The sequence below is a fragment of the Prionailurus viverrinus genome, chromosome D2, assembly GCF_022837055.1.
Source record: "Prionailurus viverrinus isolate Anna chromosome D2, UM_Priviv_1.0, whole genome shotgun sequence".
Lineage (NCBI taxonomy): Eukaryota > Metazoa > Chordata > Mammalia > Carnivora > Felidae > Prionailurus > Prionailurus viverrinus.
This window is the reverse complement of record NC_062571.1, coordinates 77,039,030-77,062,688: the sequence shown is the minus strand read 5'-3', so window position 1 is coordinate 77,062,688 and position 23,659 is coordinate 77,039,030.

The window sequence follows — 23,659 nt, the reverse complement described above, 5'->3', positions numbered from 1 at the left end:
ACACACCTTGCTTCCTTTCCTGGGGGTATTCATGATCTTGACCAGTCAGGGAGCCCTTCTCCTCTCCAGCCTGAGGCAGGTTCTGAGACCCACCCGGCACAAGGTCTGACCGTAGAGTCTCTGATCACAAAGACTGATGTTTAAATTTGGTGTATTAAGAAAGTACATAACTTTAAAATTAACCAAGTCTTGACATTCATAAGGATATTCATTATTTATTTTAAATGTGAATACTGCCAAAGGGTATGACTTAAGTTCTTACCACCTATTATAAACTGTCTTTCAGTAATAGGACTTTCATTTAAATTTCGCAAGGTTTGGGTTTGTCTTCATTTCTAATATTAAAGAATAATCACTAGGAAAGAAAATCAGTTCAGGTAGGGCAAAGATGATTATATTACTCTCCAAAATGTCAAGGATTCATGCTTTTGTATTCCGTGAGATATCTGATCACAGCCACTTGTGCTTCTTTGTGATAGCAATTAAGTCCAAGTAGCAAGAACCTATAATTTGAGGCTTGAAGTTGACTCAGATGGGTGAAAATATTTATTTTTCCTTTGCTCTTTCTATGGGTTCACATAATGAATTAAATGCAGGGCTCTCTTTCTTGATTATTGCTTTAGAAAGAAATTGTCATGCCTCATTACTCATTTTCAAAGCGATGATAGCATACTTTGTTACAGGATTTTTATGTATTGCTAATGTCTAGAAAACTCAGCAGATTAATTCTCTCTACACAAGGTGAAATTGATTGAGTGAATTGAATATCTATAAAAGCCCATCAATTGTGACCTGAAAACTTTATAGAAGAGAACATGCAAGGACCTAAAGGGAAAAGTATAACTCTAACACCAGAGGTATAAAAGTATACCCAGAAGTTTATCTGAATGAATCTAAGAACCAAGCTATTCGATAGGTAATTTTTAAATACTACATGGTATAAATTACTTATAGGAGGTAGAAGATGTGAAAAATAACTAAAAATATTCCCAGGTTTGTAAGAAATGTCCAAATTAAAGAAGCTGAGTTATTTATAGACACTCAAAAGCCAGGCACATATAAAGTTTCGAGTGTGAGTTTTGAAGGGTTTCTGATAAAATATGGTATCAGTGGTCACAGGACAGTAAATTCGAAACCTCAGGAAACAGTGGGAAAAGAACATAGGGCTCAATGTCAACAGACGCGTGTTCCAGCTTCTCCCAGGTTCCAGTAACTGCCCCCTCCTAGTCCATTCAGGCACAGGGGTGGTGACAGCAGTCTGGAGTCCTCCATTATCCCTTGCTGGTTTCCCTAAATCCTTTCCTATATGTTCTCATGTAATCCACTGGTTAAGTTCTTCTCAAAGCCCCCTGTTGAATGAGCCTAGCTGCTGTCCTTGATCTTTCGCTTCCTGCTCTATCAATGGGTGGGGCCCTGGCAGGTCTAGACTGACATCACCCAAATAGCTGGTGCTTCCAGGAAAAAGACAGAGCCTCTCTCTTGATTGCTGTATGCAGGTATGAGACAGCCTTAGGTCCACATTTGGAAAGAAAACTTGCAGAAGAAAGGAAAGGAAGATTAGGAAGAAGGCAAAACTGAGAGCAAAGAGAAAAGTATTTTTCCATGGCTACTATATTCCAAGCACGGTGCTAGATCCTGGCAATGCAAACATAAGCAAACACAGTGGAGTCTACAGTCTAAAAACTCACTGAATCTGAAGTGTTGTGATCACTTTCAATTGCACTGGACATCGTTTTGGTCAATAAGACCATTTGCAAAGGCACCCCAGATATAAATGACCAAGGCCTCTCGTTCATTTTCCTCATACTTAGAGAGACCAGAATAATCTAGTTCTGGAGGTACAGTTCATCTTGCTATTTCAATCATTATAGGAATGGGTCCTTGTCTAATTTCATCTTCGTGACAATGGAGGACAAAGGTCCTGCTATTATCCCAAGGTTACAGAAGAGGAATATAAGGCTTAATGTCACATAACCAGAAAGTGGTAGGGCTGCTTTTCCAACTCAAATAATTCTGATTCCTATCCTCCATATCTTTTTTTTAAATGTTTACTTATTTTTGAGAGAGAGAGAGCGTGAGTGGGGGAAGGGCAGGGAGAGAGGGGCCGAGGATCTGAGGCAGGCTCTGTGAAGTCAGATGCTGAGCCAGCCAGGCGCCCCCCCATCCCCCATACCTTAACTTCTGCTCTACAGTATAATCTTCTTTGATGATCATCTAATCTAATCAAATCTTCTAAACTTCTAATCACTAAAATCTCTGACAAAAATTAACCATACCAAGGAATAGTGTGTGGGAAAGTGGCAAATCCCCTACAGCATTCGTGCCTCAGAAAACATTACCAAAACTAACATCCGTGCACATTTTCAGCATTAACACATCATCAAACTAAGACATTCTCCATACCATTCCAGGGATATTAACCTACATCTCAACAGAGGGCTCTTAGTAAGGAGTCCCAGCGTGGTCTGGGGAGAATCGAATCTGTTTTTCATTGTATCCAGAATATCCTGGAGACAGCTGGAGACTCTCCAGTTCAAGCGTGTATTAGCATTTAGTGTTCAGCTGGCACCCCATTATCATTCGTTACGACTGAGCTACAACACACTTTTTAATGAAGTGCGTATGATGGTCTCTTTATCATTTGCATTTACCATCGAACTCAGGTATTGTAAAGCACAGCACACTCAGGTTTTAGAAAGATGTGGGCATTTAGCTTTGATTAGAGCAGCTTTTTCTGCACCTGCTCCTCATCAGACAGGACAGGGACTCACTGGCTTATATCCAGAGATGGAGGGATGATGTTTGCTTTGTTAAAACTCACACTTGGCTTAGAGTGTCTCACTTCTCAGAGGTCCGGTGGTTATGAGTTAAGACATAAGTCCTGGAGCAAGAGAAGGAACTAGGTCCAATTAGGAAAGAGAAAGAGATGTTTCAGACACTTGCCTTGCCAAGAGAGGAAGTACTTTGAAAGGACACTAGCGTGGGAGGACGTCATAACCTCACACAGCTGCTCACCATTCCCATTATCTACACTGGAATCTTAGGATGCTTGGGAGGCACAAAAACAGGGAAACAGGAAACAAGAAAAATTGGTTGTTTGGGCTAAATTGGTAGGTCAGCAAATAGACATATGGTAGGTGGTCCTGATGGGGGACATGTGCATGTGCACGTGCACACACACACATATACACACACATTAATCAAAGATCTTCCTGGAGGAGTGAGTCAGAATCCAAGTGGGCAAAATGAAGTCGAGCACCTGCCCAGGTCAGTGGGTCTGAAATGGAATAGGGACATGACAGTTGAGCATCCGACCTTTGGTTCAGCTCACGTCATAATCTCACAGTTTGTGACACAGAGTGCCGCATCGGTCTCTGAAATGACAATGCGGAGCCTGCTTGGGATTCTCTCCCTCTCTCTCTCTGCCCCTCCCCTTCTCATCCTTTCTCTCTCTCTCTCTCTCTCTCTCTCAAAAAATAAATTAATTAATTAAAAAACAAGAAAGGAAAAGGGACATGAGATCAGCAAGGGCAGGAAGGATGTAGTTAAATTCCTCACAGGCTACAGAACCAAGACAAGATGTTCAGAGAACAAATGGGAGTTATCAGCACCGAGGAGACCTGGCTCCTTTAAGGGAATCCATCCTGGTCCAAAAACCTTCTCTCATTTCCAGGACTTGGCTGACCTAGATCTGCGGGCAAATAAACCTGCTGGAATGAGGCATTTGGGAGACTTAAAATATGGCCTTACACTGAGGTGCCTGCAGTTGCTACATTTTTTTTTTGAAGCCGGGGACCCTTAAACTCCTTCCCCTCTCTTCCCCAGCACCATATTAGATTATCCACATTGGCTGTCTACAATGACCTAATTAACTGGGTAACTATTCGGTGCTTTACTTCTCTAGATGCCTGGTGCACACAGCCTGGAACCAATTTTCAACCTGAGATCATATTTTCCTTCTGATCCACCTGAAATAACTAGCAAGGGTTTGGCAGTTACCATGGAATGGAAATTCAACACTAACGGAGGCTGACTGCAGGTTGTAAAAGAAAAACTAACTTCTTTTAAATAAATAAATGAATGAATGAAATCAAAGCACTATGTGAAACTATCAAAAAGATGTTGTGATGGCTAATTTTATGTGTCAACTTGACCGGCCACAGGGTGCCCACAGTAAACATTATTTCTGGGGGGCCTGTAAGGGCATTTTCAGATGAGATTATCATTTAAATGGCTAGACTCAGTAAAGTAGATTGGCCCTCCCCAGCATGGGTGGCCATCAAGTTCATGGAAGGCCGGAATAGAACAAAAAGGTAGAGAAAGGAAGCATCCCCCCCTCCTTTGTTTTTATGCCTCACTATTGAGCCAACACATCTCAGTTCATCTTCTCCTGCCCTCAGACTAAGATTTACACCACCACGTTTCCTAGACCTCCAGTTTGCAGATGAGAGATTGTGGGGTTCCTCCATCTCTGTAATCTCATGGGCCAAGTCTTCATGATAGATAGATGATAGGTAGGTAGGTAGGTAGGTAGGTAGGTAGATATCCTATTGGTTTTGTTTCTCTGGAAAACCCTGACTAATGCAGAAACCAATGTTTTGCCTGAGTCTTCACATTTTTCACTTAATTTATTGCCAAGGTTATGTCTATATATTATCATATTCTAGGATTTGTATGGGAATGTCTTCATTTTTAAGAAAGATAAGTAAGTGCAGTCACTGGAATGGGAATAGGAATAAAAATGAAATAGATCCTGCCTATTATAGCGTCTAGAATTTTCCATAAGCTCACTCTGAGCTGCCAAGGTCAAGGTCCCTTGTCAATCCCAAATCAGACACGAGGCCTGAAGGCCTTCAAGCAATACACACAGACATGGATTGTCAGCAGCCAGGTAAACTAAAGAAATGATGAAAATCACTGATTTTATAGAAAGCTGTTTTTTTTATAGAAAGCTGTTTTTAAAAATTTAAACCTAATGTGGAGGGAGAGTACCTTAACTAAACAATTGCATCTAGCTTTATTATGGAAAGTAGGGGAAATATGACCAGTGTATAGTGAAATCAATAGATAATTCCAATACACATTAAGCTCCAGATTGCATTGAGATGATTTTTCAAATAAGATTTCCATTGCTAGAGTACCTGCAAAGAGATTCGTTAGGGGAATCTATTAAAAAAACTATTCAATTGCAAGATGACAGTAATTCTCTGAGCTAATGTAAAGCCACAGAGGTGATTCCAAGCTTAACACGGCAATGAAATCGTAAACACAATGAAGCAAAACGACTCTTGTATCCCGTGCACTTTTTCAGAATGTGTTTGTCTCCAAACCCCCTCTCAGTCCTAATATCTGACTTCCTGGCCATCTGCCCCCCCCCCCCGCCCCGCCCCGTCCCCAGCATCGTGGGTACTCACGAGGAAAGCATGGGACCAGAGCCAGCAAAACTCACTGCTAATTTCCTGGTGCTGCAAGTGCCACCTGCAGAATGAAGTTCCAAGGGTCCTTCCTGAAAGTGGAGAAAAGAAGGCTGGAGAGAGTTCTTTATAAAATTTAGCCCTGAGATCCAACACTTAAACTCACCCCCATGCTTAGGTATAAACCTCTTTTCCTGCAACTATGAAAATTGTACTATCTTCAGGCATCGGAGGGACCTGGAGACCTCATAAAATGAGAGCTCTTCAGAGGTCAAGTGCAACATAAGTGCCCTTAAGCCAGCAGCACTCATTTCGAAATTTAAGTTATTATAAATAATCCGTGGAAGATCTTCCCTGCATACCTAAATGACATTTGTTCAGGATTTGAATGCCTCTGCCATCATAATTCAAGGAGGTTCTTGACGTAGTCGTACAAAATGTGCAAATCAGAAACAAGAAAATCAAGTCTGGCAGCTCAAGAAGACCAAAAGGAAAAAAACTGAGCATGCATTTAGAGAAGGCTGGTCACCATGTTCCTCATGGAATTTTAAATCCCAGTAGAAAGGACTCCTCCAAATGCTGGGTGAAGTCTTGTATGTAGCTTGGAGACGACTCCCTGTGACTTGATACACTTCAAGAAAACATCACTGATTCTCTTAATATAATGCAACTACTGCTTCTCTAGAACATCGGGCCCATGGGAGCATCCAAAAGTTCTCCTTCCCATATTGCAGCTTAGGCTCAAATCCCTCCTGACCACACTCCATGTTCCTATTATGTTTTACAAAGTACTTGTTAGATGTCTAATGAGACCCTATAAGTCTGTTCTCTGTGCTGAGAGAGATATTGTAAGTTCAGATATTTTAGGTGTAACAACATTCTTTAAAATTTGGTCAGTTATGGGGCGCCTGGGTGGCTCAGTTGGTTGAGCGTCCAACTTCAGCTCAGGTCATGGTCTCGCGGTCTGCGAGTTCGAGCCCCGCATAGGGCTCTGTGCTGACCGCTCAGAGCCTGGAGCCTGCTTCGGATTCCAGGTCTCTCTCTCCCTCTCTGTCCCTCCCCCACTTGCACACTCTCTCTCTCTCTCAAAAATAAACATTAAAAAAATTTTTTTTATTTGGTTGGCTATAAATATTACATTTTTTACTGATGCAGCTCTAAATTTCAGCATGTCATTTGCCTGGCCTGACAGTTTAATTGTCAGCTCTTCTTATAAATGCAACTGATCAGAGCTTCTCACTGTCAGGCTCTGTAATTGGTTCGGCTATACTTCAGCCATTTTAAACACCTGCCTCATCTCCTGGTGTGGAAAAACTCATAATCCGTCCGGGTGCCCTAAACATTCGCGCTGCTGCCTGCTTCACTGGGAGGGTGAACAGTATCTCTCCCCTGCATTTAACTCAAATCAGTGACGCCTCTCAAGATATACCACTCCAGGTGCTCTTATCTCGCACTTCACATGTACAGTTGGCCTCGTGGCAAGCTGCGCCATCCATCCAAAGGTTTTAAGTGACTTGTTTACCTTCACCCTTTTGGGGAAATGATTCAGTATTTCACGGAGCTGCCAACTGCATCCCAAGAAACCGATTTCTTTTTTCCTTTGAGTGTGGAGTAAATGTTTCACTCGGGTTTTGATTGAATTCAGATTGTTCTCAGGGGGTTATCAACAAAGTTTCGGGCAGAATGTTTAAGAGACACGTGAAAAGCATCCAGGAGAAAATAATGAAAAGAAATAAGAGGATGTGAAACCAAGACTGACAGAAGAATAAATCAGCCGAGACAAAATGGCCAAGAAGCATTCCCTATGCCGCCCATCTCGCTATGCAAAACTGTCAAGAGCTTATTCAGAGTTTTCTGTACCCTTGTCATCAGTCTTTTTTTTTTTTTTTGGATACAATTCTTTTTTTTTAATGTTTATTTATTTTGAGAGAGAGTAAGTGGGGGAGAGATTGAGAAAGAGCGAGAGAGAGAGAGAGAGAGAGAGAGAGAGAATCCCATGCAGGCTCCATGCCCCCAAATAGATCACTGAAATACATACATTAACCAGTCATATGTGTGCCGACTGTCAACCCTACACAAGGTACTAGACAGTCACCTGGAGTCACTACTTTCATTTGTAAAGATTATCCAGACGTTCCCCATCTTGATGCCGTTCTTTTGAAGCAGCGCCTAGCACAATGCGTGGCATGTAGTTAGCGCTAAGTAAATATCTTCCGACTAAGATGGGCCATGAGTGACACACATTTTATTGAAACCTGATTATAGTTAGAATCCCCACAATGCAAATTTTAGAGTGAGGAATAGAGAATTCTGGCCAAATAACAAGATTACATACAGTTAAATATTTCGTTTCAGAAGCTTCTACAGATTCGCCCTTTCTCCTGGCATTTTATTCATCAGTTACCTGCATCAACTAATTAGACCAAAGCCATTTGAAACACAGTGTGTGGACTCTCAGTTGGATATGACAAAGGAAAGCTTTTCGTACTTGAAACCTACAAAATATAGAGAAAGATAACAAAAAAAAAAGAGAGAGAGCGAAAAACTCATTGTGAATGGGATAAGGTAATGGCGATAACCCCAAAACACAAAATTTGACAAAAAGCTACCACATACTGCAGATTATGGGCCAAAATTAAACAGGCCTCTGAAAGTTAATACATAACACCCAAGATCCAGGGCAGGACACAGACCTCCTCGAAAATGTTACCAAAATATTCACCCTATTGGATGCCAAGATGGGAAGGGCCTGGCGAGCTTTGTGTGAAGCAAGGAATGATATTCCTGTAGATGCTCAAAAGGGCAGTGCATAACAGCAGAGACAAGGGGGCCGAACAAGGATGTGATACACTACTTGACTGTCTGTGACCCAGCCTCGTGGCCAATAGTACTTCTCCCGGAGGGCTGAGGAAGGAGAGAGAGAAGACAGGAATGTTCATCCACTTCATGACCCAGCAGGCTTGTGACTGAGGTGCTACCCCACGAGTACACTACTCCCTCAATCCCAAAAATAGAAGGCAAACACGTCCCCAGTTCAGAAAACCCGGCGGAATGTGGTGTCTATGTAAGAGAACAGTCCTAAAGTAACTTCTGAAGTTGACTCCCGGGTCACTGCCACCACCAGGCCCAACTACCCTTCAGCAGAGATATGGCAAAGAAAGAGATGTTCATGTATAGACGAGTGGAAACAAGAAAGAAGTCAGCACAGAACAGAAAGTCAGGAGGGTGAAGAGTCACACCTTGAATGGGGAGAATGTGAGGAAAGCAGACGAAGAACATTTGTGAGTGGGAGAAGTGGCCTGGAAGACAGAAGCATGTAGACAAACCATTCTGCATAAACTCAAACACAGGACAACCTGTAAAGTCTGAGAGAAAAAAAGCACCAACTGAGCATTTTATATACACTGAAAATAGCCTTCAAAAATTAGAGTACATGAACACGTTTTATTTTTTATTTTATTTTATTTTATTTTTTTTTACAATTGAGGGACTTTGTCACCAGCAGACTGCATTACAAGAAAGGGTAAAGAGGGTTCTTCAGGCTGAAGAGAAAGGAACGTCGAGGTACCCAAAAGAATAGAGCACACCAGCAAAGGTAAATCTGTGGAGAAATATAAAAGACTGTGTTTTTCTTCTCTTAACGTCCTTAAAAGTCCAAAAAGGGGGCGCCTGGGTGGCGCAGTCGGTTAAGCGTCCGACTTCAGCCAGGTCACGATCTCGCGGTCCGTGAGTTCGAGCCCCGCGTCAGGCTCTGGGCTGATGGCTCAGAGCCTGGAGCCTGTTTCCGATTCTGTGTCTCCCTCTCTCTCTGCCCCTCCCCTGTTCATGCTCTGTCTCTCTCTGTCCCAAAAATAAATAAACGTTGAAAAAAAAAATTAGAAAAAAAAAAAAAGTCCAAAAAGGATGGTTTAACATAAATGAGAACATTGTAAGTTGTGGATCGTAATTACGAAAGAGTAAAATATACAATGACTACAGCGCAAAAGAAAGAGTGTGAGTAAATGGAATTAAACTGTTTTAAAGCTCTACGTTTGTTAGTTGGAAAAGCTGAAGTAGGCAATGAAGAGTGTCAGGTACAGGATGTAAAAATTGAAGTAGAAAGTGGAACAATATTAATAAATAACATAACAATAAGACTTAAAGTTAAGGGTGTAGAGTGGTGACCCCAGAGCAACCACTAAAGAAACAACAATTAAAAATGTAGCCAAGAGGGGCACCTGGGTGGCTCAGTCGGTTAAGCATCCCACTTCAGCTCAGGTCATGATCTCGTAGTTCGTGAGTTCAAGCCCCGTGTCAGGCTCTGTGATGACAGCTCAGAGCCTGGAGCCTGTTTCAGATTCTGTGTCTCCCTCTCTCTCTCTGACCCTTCCCCGTTCATGCTCTGTCTCTCTCTGTCTCAAAAATAAATAAACGTTAAAAAAAAAATTTTTTTTTAATGTAGTCAAGAAATCACTATAGGAAATAAAATAGAATGCTAAACAATAGTTTTATTAACCCCCCCAAAAAGGCAGGAAAAGAGTAACTGAGGAACAAAAACTAGAAGTAACAAAGAGTATATGAAGAGCGATACTATCAATTATTGTGAACATAAGAATAAAGACACAAGATGACCATATAAGGATGGAAAATAGCTGGTTCGGTCGGTGGAGCACGTGACTCTTGATCTCAGGGTTGTGAGTCTGAGCCCCACATTGGCCACTGAGAGTACTTTAAAATCTTAAAACGAGGTACAAATTCCAAGAAATGATGTAGCACCAGACATAAAGGGAGACATCTCATAACAATAAGAGAATCCCTGCGAGAGGAAGACCCACAGTCCTAAAGAGTAGGCACCAAATAGCAGAGCTTGGATATACATGAAGCAAAAACTGACAGAACCAAGAGAGAAAAAGCCAAACCCACAACCATAGTTGGAAGTTTTGATATCTGTTTCTCAGTAATTGATAGAACGAGTAGATAAAAATTCCTGAAAGAGGGACAAGATCTGAACCATATTATAAACCAACTTGATTTTTTTTGTAACTTTTTAATCTGTATTTATTTATTTATTTGAGAGAGAGAGAGAGAGAGAGAGAGACAGTGGGTGAGCAGGGGAGGGGCAGAGAGAGAGGGTGACCCAGAATCCAAAGCAGGCTTCAGGCTCTGAGCTGTCAGCACAGAGCCCAACGTGGGTCTCAAACCCACGAACAGTGAGATCGTGACCTGAGCCGAAGTCGGACACTTAACCAACTGGGCCACCCAGGCGCCCCTAAACCAACTTGACTTATTGATATATACAGAACACTAAAACCAACATCAAAATATACATTCTTTGCAGGTACACAGAGAATGTACACCAGGATACAATGAGTTTCAATAAATTTGGACAGGTTGACATCTTAGTTTTCTACCCATAATGAAATTAAATTAGAAACTATCAAAAAATAAATCAATAAAATTAATAGAAATGAAAAATGCCAAATATTGGTAAATTAAATAATACACTGCTGTATGATCCATGGATCAAAGAAGGCACAGGGAATTGGAAAATATTTCAACTTAATAATAATGAAAAGACAAAATATCAAAATTTGTGGGACACAGCTCTACTGGCTCATAGGGAAAGCTATTGCTTTAAGTGTCTATCCTAGAAAAAAGAAAAAAGATTTAAAATCAGTGACTGAAGTTTCTACCTTAAGAAGCTAGAAAAAGAACTCATTAAACACCAGCTAACAATAGAGGTAAAAACAGAAACCAGTGAAATAAAAAATAGTCTAAAAAAATAGAGAAATGTAATAAAGTCAAAAGTTTGATCTCGGGGGAAAAAAAATCAACAGACTTCATGAACCCTTAGCAAGACTACTAAATTAAAAATTAAGCACAAATTATCAATCTCAAAAATGACAATAGATCCTATAGATATTAAAAGAATAAGAAAGGAACATTATGAATCCTTTGCCAATAGAATTTGGCAACTTACATGAAATAGATAAATTCCTCCAGTGACACAAATTACCAAAGCTGATTGGAGAGAAAACAGAAAATCAGAATAGCTCAATATCTAATAAAGACACTGTACCTATAATCAAAAACCTTCTCATGAAGAAAACCTCATGCCCGGATGATTTCACTGGAGAGGTAGTCTGCAATGGCCCTGAGTGTCCCTGCATGACCCTGGTGAATATGCCAACCTGTGAGATGTAACCATCCCCTAGCACTGAGCAGTGTCTGTGGCCACTTCCATGAGCAGTCAAATAGGCCAAAGCAACCACAGAATCACTACCATGGGACTACTCACTCCCCAGGAAAGGGACACTGGCTTGTTCCCTTGCTTTAAGAAGGTGCTGAGACCTTGGCTGTCAGCTACAGCACAACCCAGTGCACGCACAGCCACCATTCAATCCCACCACACCACCCTGGGGAACCTGCAGGAGGGAATAATCCTGCTATTTGCTGTGCCGTAATAATCCACCTCTGATCCATCCAGTCTCATCTACTTTCAATTCCAGTGGAGTTTGTGCAAGTTTACTCCATGTTGTGAGCTAGGGCTGTTCACGTTCTTCCCAGACAGGAGCAAACTTTAAGAAAAACATAACGTCTGTCTTAACACAAATTCTCTCCAAAAACGGAAGTGGAGAAAATGCTTCTCAACTCATTTTATGAAGCCCATATATAAACCTGATACCAAAACCTGACTGACACATTTCAAGAAAAAGTAACAAGACACTATATCTCTGGTGAACAAAATGTTGGAGGGGAACAGAATGTTAGAGGGGGAAAAAAAATCAGCAGTTCGTGAAAGGGACAATGTATCATGACAGGGTAGAGTTTATCCCAGGAATGTAATATTAACTCATTATTTGAAAATCAACCAGTATGATTCACTGTAAGTACACAATAAAGAAGAAAAAGCACACGATCATTTCAATGCATGCAGAAAAGAAATTGGACAAAATTGAACAGCGATTCATGATAAAAAATTCTCAGCAGACTACAAATAGAAATTCTTCGGTGGGATAAAGGGTATTACAGAAACCTACAGCCGACACCATGCCCACGGATAAAGCAAGTGCTTGCCTCCTAAGATTAGGAACAAGGCAGGGGTGTCTGCTCTTACCACTTCCATTCAGTTTTGTGCTGAACGTGCTAGCCATGCAATAAGACCAAAAGTAAAAGAATAAAAGGGAAAGGATTAGAAAGGGAAAAATAACACTGTCCTTATTTGTAGACAACATAATTATCTACACAGAAAACTCCTAAGAAATTTATTTAAAAACCATTAGAGGGGAAAAACTGAGAGCTTTCTCCCTGAGATCAGGAACACGACAGGGATGTCCACTCTCACCGCTGTTGTTTAACACAGTGTTGGAAGTTCTAGCATCAGCAATCAGACAACAAAAGGAAATCAAAGGCATCAAAATTGGCAAAGATGAAGTCCAGCTTTCACTTTTTGCAGATGACATGATATTATACATGGAAAATCCGATAGACTCCACCAGAAGTCTGCTAGAACTGATACGTGAATTTAGCAAAGTTGCAGGATACAAAATCAATGTACAGAAATCAGTTGCATTCTTATACACTAATAGTGAAGCAACAGAAAGACAAATAAAGAAACAGATCCCATTCACAATTGCACCAAGAAGCATAAAATACCTAGGAATAAATCTAACCAAAGATGTAAAAGATCTGTATGCTGAAAACTATAGAAAGCTTATGAAGGAAATTGAAGAAGATATAAAGAAATGGAAAAACATTCCGTGCTCATGGATTGGAAGAATAAATATTGTCAAAATGTCAATACTACCCAAAGCTATCTACACATTCAATGCAATCCCAATCAAAATTGCACCAGCATTCTTCTCGAAACTAGAACAAGCAATCCTAAAATTCATATGGAACCACAAAAGGCCCCGAATAGTCAAAGTAATTTTGAAGAAGAAGACCAAAGCAGGAGGCATCACAATCCCAGACTTTAGCCTCTACTACAAAGCTGGAATCATCAAGACAGCATGGTATTGGCACAAAAACAGACACATAGACCAATGGAATAGAATAGAAACCCCAGAACTAGACCCACAAACGTATGGCCAACTAATCTTTGACAAAGCAGGAAAGAACATCCAATGGAAAAAAGACAGTCTCTTTAACAAATGGTGCTGGGAGAACCGGACAGCAACATGCAGAAGATTGAAACTAGACCACTTTCTCACACCATTCACAAAAATAAACTCAAAATGGATAAAGGACCTGAATGTGAGACAGGAAACCATCAAAACCCTAGAGGAGAAATCAGGAAAAGACCTCTCTGACCTCAGCCGTAGCAATTTCTTACTTGACACATCCCCAAAGGCAAGGGAATTAAAAGCAAAAATGAACTACTGGGACCTTATGAAGATAAAAAGCTTCTGCACAGCAAAGGAAACAACCAACAAACCAAAAGGCAACCAACGGAATGGGAAAAGATATTTGCAAATGACATATCGGACAAAGGGCTAGTATCCAAAATCTATAAAGAGCTCACCAAACTCCACACCCGAAAAACAAATAATCCAGTGAAGAAGTGGGCAGAAAACATGAATGGACACTTCTCTAAAGAAGACATCTGGATGGCCAACAGGCACATGAAAAGATGCTCAACGTCACTCCTCAGCAGGGAAATACAAATCAAAACCACACTCAGATATCACCTCATGCCAGTCAGAGTGGCCAAAATGAACAAATCAGGAGACTATAGATGCTGGTGAGGATGTGGAGAAACGGGAACCCTCTTGCACTGTTGGTGGGAATGCAAATTGGTACAGCCACTCTGGAAAACAGTGTGGAGGTTCCTCAAAAAATTAAAAATAGACCTACCCTATGACCCAGCAATAGCACTGCTAGGAATTTACCCAAGGGATACAGGAGTGCTGATGCATAGGGGCACTTGTACCCCAATGTTTATAGCAGCACTCTCAACAATAGCCAAATTATGGAAAGAGCCTAAATGTTCATCAACTGATGAATGGATAAAGAAATTGTGGTTTATATACACAATGGAGTACTACGTGGCAATGAGAAAGAATGAAATATGGCCCTTTGTAGCAACGTGGATGGAACTGGAGAGTGTGATGCTAAGTGAAATAAGCCATAAAGAGAAAGACAGATACCATATGGTTTCACTCTTATGTGGATCCTGAGAAACTTAAGAGAAACCCATGGGGGAGGGGAAGGAAAAAAAAAAAAAAAGAGGTTAGAGTGGAAGAGAGCCAAAGCATAAGAGACTCTTAAAAACTGAGAACAAACTGAGGGTTGATGGGGGGTGGCAGGGAGGGGTGGGTGGGTGTTGGGTATTGAGGAGGGCACCTTTTGGGATGAGCACTGGGTGTTGTATGGAAACCAATTTGACAATAAACTTCATATATTGAAAAAAAATAAAAATTAAAATAAAATAAAATAAAAACCATTAGAGGGGCACCTGGATGGCTGTCAGTTAAGCGTCCGACGCTTGATTTCAGTGCAGGTCATGATCTCAGGGTTTGTGGGTTCAAGCCTCGTATGAGGCTATCAGCACAGAGCCTGCTTGGTATTCTCTGTCTCCTCCCTCTCTGCCCCTCCCCGACTTGTTATCTCTCTCTCTCTCTCTCTCTCTCTCTCTCTCAAAAATAAATAAACGTTAAGGAAATCATTAGAATGAATGAATATAACAATGTCCCAGAATATAAGATTGATGTACACAAATCATTTCTATTTTTAGATATAAGCAAAACACAACTGAAAATGAAATTTTTAAAAATATCATTTGTATACCTAATCAAATACATAAGATACTTATGAATAAACATAAAGATATACAAGACCCATGTACTGAAATTTCAAAAATATTGCTGAGAAAAATTAAGTCTTAAATAAATGGAGAAATACACTGTGTTCATGGATTTAAAGTCTCAATGCTATTAAGATGTCAGTTCTCTCAAATTGGTCTACAGAATCAACACAATAAAATAGAAACACTACACTGCAATTTTATACAAATTAACAAGTGGCTTCAAAAATTTATATGGAGGGATGCCTCTCTCTCTCTCATTCTTTCTCTATCTCAAAAATGAATAAATATTTATTTAAAATATAATTTATATGGAGATACCAAAAATAACCAAAACAATTTTTGAAAGAAAGGTAAAGTCGGAGGTCTTGCACTATCTGATTTCAAAACTTATTATAAAGCTACAGTAATTAAAATGTTGTAGTACCAGCATAGAACAAAATACAGTGTCTAGAAATGGGCCTATACATACATATAACTGATTTTTGGGAAAGGCACCAAAGTAATTTAATGGGAAAACAGAATCTTTGAACAAACAGCACGAAAACAATTCGATACAAACTACGGGTAAAAAAAAAAAAAAAAAAAAAAATGGACCTTAACATACACCCTCCACAATACACAGTAATTCATCTGAAATGGATCAGAGACTTAAAGGTAAAAGCTAAGTCATAAAACTTTTAGAAGAAAATACAGGAGAAAAGCTTCACCATCTTGGTAGAGCCAAGCCATTGTAGGAACACAAAAAGCATTTACTTTTGTATAAACCGAACTTCTTCAAAACAAAGGTCTATGCTCTCACTAAGCCACTGTGAATAAAATGGGCAAGAAGCCAGCCACACCAGGAGAGAATATGTACAAAAAATGACATTACAGGGGCGCCTGGGGGGCTCGGTCGGTTAAGCATCTGACTTCAACTCAGGTCATGATCTCACAGTTCATGAGTTCAAGCCCGGCATCGACTCTGCTGTCAGTGCAGAGCCCCCTTCAGATACTCTGTCTTCACCTATCTCTGCCCCTCCCCCACTCATGCGCGCGCTCTCTCTCAAAAAAAATTTTTTTTAATTTTGGTGACATTATAGAGGTAATATAGAATGTAGATATTTCCATAATATTTGTTTTATATTATCTATTACATAATGTTTATTCTTATTTTTATATCATTTGTTATATATTTATAATGATGAAAACAAAATATGCCATATATTGTATTTTACCTTTTTAAAATACAAAATTGTTGTTATTTTGTCCAAGTTTCAAATTCACAGCGTCCTAATAATTCAAATGAATGAACCTAAAAATGCAGACTTGGGGCGCCTGGGTGGCACAGTCGGTTAAGCGTCTGACTTCGGCCAGGTCACGATCTCGCGGCCCGTGAGTTCGAGCCCCGCGTCAGGCTCTGGGCTGATGGCTCAGAGCCTGGAGCCTGTTTCCGATTCTGTGTCTCCCTCTCTCTCTGCCCCTCCCCCGTTCATGCTCTGTCTCTCTCTGTCCCAAAAATAAATAAATGTTGAAAAAAAAAAATTTTTTTTAAAAAAATGCAGACTCATGTGCCAGTGTGCGTAAGTATGAGCTTCTAAAAATGCACAAGTGTTTTCCATTGTGCTAAATGTTAGTGCGCTGCCTTGTCAGTGATTAACACTGGTGGAGAATTTAAGTTCTTAGCATCACGAGAAGTGTGCTCAAATGATTATTCACATTGAGTTCACGACTTGGAAACGACACGATGGCAAAATACTGCTGTTGCCTAAAAACTACAACAGAGCCCAGCCAGTGAACAAAACATCACTCTTTAATAACTTATCACTTGGAGTGTCAGGCCTCAGCTCGACAGAGCAAATTGGGTTTTAACAATAAAATAATAACACCTGCCATTCTAAAATTGTCAAGCACTTATGACTTTGAATGCATCTTACACATCTTAAATAACCATCATTACCCTTATTTCCTACATGTTAACCCTCGCTCCGTGTAAGTGCTAAAAATGCATACTCTCTGCTTCTAGCTGCTGCACTTCTCTTCGGCAACCCCAAGTCCAGGAGCTAAGAAAAATATGTTCGGATATTAGGAATAGAAAGGGAGGCTATAAATACATCTTTGCTTTCTCCACCAAAACACTCCTTTTCTCTAAATTTCTTAACTCAAGAATTTCATTTTTTTTTCAAGGCTTAGCAAGGTCAACTGTTAGCACATTAAATGCCTGCAGCCCTGCTCCCCAGACAGAACACCCTTGGGCACTGAGACACACAGAGGCTGGACAGAGGAGGCAACAGAATGCCATGGAAACAGCAAGGGATTGGGGGCCCTCGGGCCCAAGTTCATGGACTCTCCTCAAACTTCTTGCCTCTCTAAGCCTCCACTTGCTAATCCACAAGCTGGAGGTAACTTCTGCCTCGCAGGGTTCCTTCAGGAACATTAAGCAGAACAGGTAGCACACAACTGGAAAATAGCATCCCCCCAATAAATGTTAGTTCCCTCCCTGCAGTTCTCTGTCTGCAAAGGTCTTACAACCATGGGGCCAAAGGAGAGATTCCTGTGATATTGGCAAATCACTTGGGGGAAAAACAGTTCAAGGTATAACCCCACTGTTCATCAAAATACAGTCAGATGAATTAATTACTTAAAGGTTGAAATTGAAATGATTAAAAGGTACTAGAAAAAAAAACAAGGTTGCCTTTTTGCCATTCTAGAAGGTGAAAGCCCTTTCTCAAGCTGAATAGTAAAGGTAAAGGTAAAGCTAAAGAGAATATTGATACAATGACCCTGTAAAAAAAAATAACTAAGTAAATATTTCCCTGTGTAAACATAAAAATTCTCAGTGTTGAAACATAAAAAGCAAACGGGGAAAAATATTTGCACTTTATAGCAAACGGGGAAAAATATTTGCACTTTATATGACAAAGATCTAATAGCTATATAAGAAGCTCTTCAAAAGCAATAATAAAAAGGCAGGCACCTTTCAGTGGGGGGGAAATGAGCAAAGGACAAGAAAGTTAATTCATTCGACATTCAACAAATATTTGAGCTGCTTTTGTGTGTCAAGCACTCTCTAGGAACAGGAGGTAGAAAATGGGCCAACAGATGAAAATCTCAACTTGCAAGAGTTGATCCGTCTAGTAAATAAAGAATAAATACAAGAGGAGGGAACAAAAACAAAAACCTTATCGATTAAGGAATACAAATGAAAACAGTAAGTTCCCACCTCCTTAGGCAAAGATTTAAATGATTGTGTCAGGCCGTAGGGCAGTAGGATCTAGAAGCTTGAAAGACTGCTTCCTACTTTCCGGAAATTCCTCTTTTAGGAATTTGTCCTGAGGATGTAGGACGCTGGTACAAATATCAACATTGCAGCCTTGTAACAATGACAAACTGAAAATAATCTAAATACCCATGATAAGATGCTGATTCAATAAAGTACAGAACATCTATACAATGAGGTACAACAGAGGCATTCAAATCATCATAGCATGAACAAAGTATGTCCACAACACAGAGTTAACTAGAAAGAGCAAGTTTTTCAAGTCCATGTGTTACCTGGCACCATGTTTATGTTTAAATATGTATGTGAAGATTTAGGTACCTTTCAGCATAAGAAAGAATCTCCATCAGAATATTCTACTAACAGCAAATATCTTTGGTTGGAGAGTCTACGGGTGTTTCTTTAAATATGCATTTCTATAGGTTCTAAAATGTTTGCAATTAGCATTATTATATTTATAGTCAGAAAAATGCTAAAACTATTTGCATGAGAATTTTTTTTTTCAGCTTGTCCAAAAAAGATGAACAGTGGCCCATCGCATACACATTCCTGGAAAAATAGACTAATGGGAAGCAACCAGAAGTACCACATCTCTCTCCCTTTTCAGGCAGGCAAGAGATACCTTTGCCACAACCTATTCACAGAAAATGCCAGCCCCAGTGACCAAAAAGAAACAGACTCTGGGAAGGACAGGAGAATTGTGCTCTAAACAAGGTTTTCTTTTTTCTTTTTTTTTTCCAAGTTTATAGATTTATTTTGATAGAGGGAGAGAGAAAGAATCCCAAGAAGGCTCCATGCCATCAGCAGAGTCGTACGTGGGGCTCGAACCCACAAACCTGAGCTGAGATCAAGAGTCCAATGCCTAACTGACTGAGCCACCCAGGTGCCCTAAACACGGTTTCCAGCTGAAAGAAAAAGGTACCCAAGGGTACCCAAGGGGCCCAGCCTAGGAAGCAAGTGAACATACAGGACCTATGAAAACAACACTCTATTCCCAGCCAGTAAATATCCACCACACAGACCACAAAGGCCCAAGTAATTGAAATTAGAACTGTTCTTTATCCGTGGCCCTCAATTTTTAATATACAAAATCCAGTTCTAAATCCCATTTATGGCAATGGTTACAACTAAATTACAAATCTCACAGTGGCCTATGGAGTTTCTGTGCTCTCGGGTCTCTCTGCCCAGGAAGCAACGGAATTATTTTTATTTCAAACTCATTAACTTTTCTGTCACCAGCAGTAACATTTATTCCACATCGGGAGTCCTGGGGGTTATCAGTGTTTCTTCCTGGTCTCTTCCCGTTTCAATTTTTTATCAAACTAAAGCCCTTTTATCTCCAAAAATATGCATATCATATTCATAACTAATCCCTTTTTAAAAATAGCTCTTCTGACTCACCTCATTAACAGTGCAAAATTCACTCATCAAATGCACACCGCTAGCCAGTGAACCACTATTCTTTTTGAAAAGTATACATAGTCAACGGGTTTAATTCAAAGGTTGTTCTTCTATTTCCCCAAAGGTGCTGCTTTGGTTGGTAACATGCCCCAGAGGTTGCTAGAAAGGAGAATTCTAAGACAGCAATGACATAAATTTTCAAAGGTGGGAGGAATGTGACAGGGATGGTTTCGGAACCATTTCCAAACATTTTATGGTCTCTCGCTGCATTCCAAGGTGTTTGTGGCTACCGAGAGAGGTGGCCCCATCTGCACCTGCCCTAGAAGCGGAAGAGGTCGGTCCCCCTCTTCCCGTGTGCAACCCAGAGAGCAGATTCTGTCAGATGGACCAAGGGGAACTAAGCTGAGCTCCGAAGGGGCCTGATGCCCTCCTCGCCGGCTCTTGCCTCAAGCGTCAGTAATTCGGAGACACCTCCAGGAGGGCATATTGGGAGCTGGAAGTTCTGGTTCCTGGCCCAAACTGTGACAGGCGTCCAAGGATGTGATCTTGTTCTTTGACTCTCAGTTTCTCCATCCTTAGAATGAGGGGGTTAGACCCAGATGCAAGCTGGGGGTTTTCTACTTATGCCAAAGATGTCTGCAAATTTCCAGAGTGGTGGGAACTGGGGGTGGGGGGTGGGGGTAGTCACATTCTTGGGGTCACCTCTGCCTTGGAACTTCTTCACCACACCAATCCAGATGGGAGTTTCTAAAAGCACCTCAGCGATTCTGCCAGTTGGCCAAGATCAGGAACCACTGCCATGAGAGAATCACCGTGGCCCCTCCTGGCTCTGGCAGCAAAAGCTCAACTTACTCTTGGTTTTGAAGTGACTGCCCAAAAAGACCTGGGGGAAAAACGTTGTCACTAAGACCCAGATTAAAGGCAATCCTCTCGAGAGAATATGAGAACAAAGAAAGACCTTCCACCCGGCATCAAATGCAGAGCAAAGGTGTCCGTACCCACGCCACAAAACAGAGGCTCTGGGAATTGGTCTCCCGAGGTGGACTCCAGGGCACCACAGGGAAAACACTTCTGTAAATGCCTGTGGGCTGCCCTGACCGACCCCTGGCTGCCCTGACCGACCCCTGATGCAGACCCTGCAGCTCTTCCTTTGCCTGGAGTGGCTCCAATCTGCAGCCAGTGATCAGGGTTTCTCCCAGGCTCGGCCCTTCTGTGCACTGCTATGCTCTTGGTCCCCCACAAGTCTTACCCTCTAGAGACAGAACCCTAATGTTAAATCCTTGAAAAACAGCCCTGGTATTGATGAGGGAGCATAAGGCAAGCTGACAGGCTGCAAACACCACCCCCCCCCCAACTCCCTAGGTGGGACAAGTGTGATATCCCTCAGGCACTGCTGGATGCCAAGAACAAAGGAAAGGGGGAAAACAAATGGTTAACTGATAGAGATCACAGTCCTGCAGGACGCGGAGTCTCCATCTATTTACAAATATCTTAGTAAATCACAAGAAAAAGGCACTCTTATCAATAGCCTAATCTCCGGAAACCTATAGACTGTTTTCTGGAGCCCCACATCACGCCTTCTTAGTGATGTGGGGAGCAAAGGCCGAAGGAAATGGCAGATAGAAATGAATTTCCTTATCACCTGCAGCCCACTGACAAATACTTGAGGACTGCAGAGTAAAACTTTTCTCCAGGAACTCCCTAAAATCTTAATGCTAATCTTTGCTTGAGGGAAAACAACCTTAGCTTGACCATAGCTAGGCCTCCACTATCCTGGGAGCCTTCTTTAATTTTTTTTTTCAACGTTTATTTATTTTTGGGACAGAGAGAGACAGAGAATGAACGGGGGAGGGGCAGAGAGAGAGGGAGACACAGAATCAGAAACAGGCTCCAGGCTCTGAGCCATCAGCCCAGAGCCCAACGCGGGGCTCGAACTCACGGACCGCGAGATCGTGACCTGGCTGAAGTCGGACGCTTAACCGACTGCGCCACCCAGGCGCCCCTGGGAGCCTTCTTTAGCACATGAAAATCTCACTGGAAACTTCCCCGGACTTTTCCTCCCCCCAACCCCATAGTAAATAACCGGTCGGTCCTCAGGGTCCCGGGGCAGCTCTTCCTGCCCACAGTCCCATCCCCGTGCTTCAATAAAATCACCTTTTTGCACCAAAGACGTCTTCAAGAATTCTTTCTTGGCCGTCAGCTCCAGACCCCATGAACCCCTCTATCACCCTCCAAAACCTCATCAGTATCTAACTTGTCACAAGGTCTGGAAGAGAGAGCAGCACGTGGGGATACTGAGTCCATCTGAAGACACCAACCTCTTCTGTTTCCTTGCAAAACTCATCAGAGAGTAAGAAGGACATGGGCTCCAATATCACCCTCGAGGAAAATGTCCCACAAGGAAACAGGTTCTTAAAACAGGAGAATTTGAGGAAGGCTTACATACAAAGGTACTACTTAACAAAGTTGTGGCTCAGGCAACCAAAAGGGGTAGTGTGAGAGCAGCGGAGCTATTACCATTAAACCTGAAGGTCAAAGGAGAGGAAGCTGTAACTGACAGATAGATATTTTATATAGTCTAATATAATGCAGATATTATGTATTATATATTACATAATTATTATAGAGGATATATTATAATAATTATACATAATTATATGCTTAATTATATAATTTATCATAACTGATAATTCTATAATTACATTATAATATATGATATAAGATTATACATAATATATTCCTATGTATTCCATTATAATAGGGATAGGGATACATAGACCTGTAGATATAGATACAGTCTTGCTCAAATCACAGTCCCCTATTTGATGGTAACATTAAAACCATGGTATTGGCTGGTATTACCCCCACCACCAACACGTAAGGCAACAAATGTCATCATTTAGTCATTTGAGATACAGTAATGTGTGAACCAACCCCATCCAGAGACTCAAACCTCAAATATAAATACTTTCGACATAAGAACCAACAGCACATAGTTTATGGTTATTCTTACTGATGGATCAGTTTACTGGCTTCCCATTTACTAGTCAAATATCAATATAAGATAGCACACAAACATATAGACTTACTTGAAAACTGTGAGCCACGTGACTTATCAGTATTCACATCCTGGGATCCAGGAGAGTCAGGAGCGCCTTGATAATTATCTTAAATGTGGAGCCACAGTTCCTAGCTGCTCATCTATTGTTCCAGAGTTTGCCCAGATTAGCTGCATATAAAGCCATCTGTATATCCCCTTACTCCTTACCTAAAGGCTTGAGTTTCCATAATAACACTGTTGAACCCATGACTTTGACACACAAATTGAAATATCTCACTCTTCCATCCATTCTCTATTTACATTTAAATTACCTACACAAGCACTAAAAATCCCATTTCCAGTCCTAACCCTCCCTTGGCCTTCAGATCCCAATATTTAACTGCCTTCTAGAACTTTCCACCTGACCACCTCAGGTATGTCCAACTCACAATGTCTGAAGCCAAATTCCCTGACTCCATCCCTTTCCCTCCTGCTTATTCCCAACCTGTTCCTGTGTTCCCTGTCTCAAGACAACAGCATGGCCACCAAACTACACCCACACCCTCGAATGGTAGCTACATCACTCAATTTCACCGATTTGGCATGTCTCAAATCCTGCCCTCATCTCCTCTCCCATTCCCACAACTCAGGGTCCCACAGACTCACCTGGAAATTTTCCATAATAATAACCATTGCCACCATTGTATTCAGCTCTTCATAAGTATTTTACTTGTTCTCTCTCATTTCACAATTGCAACAAT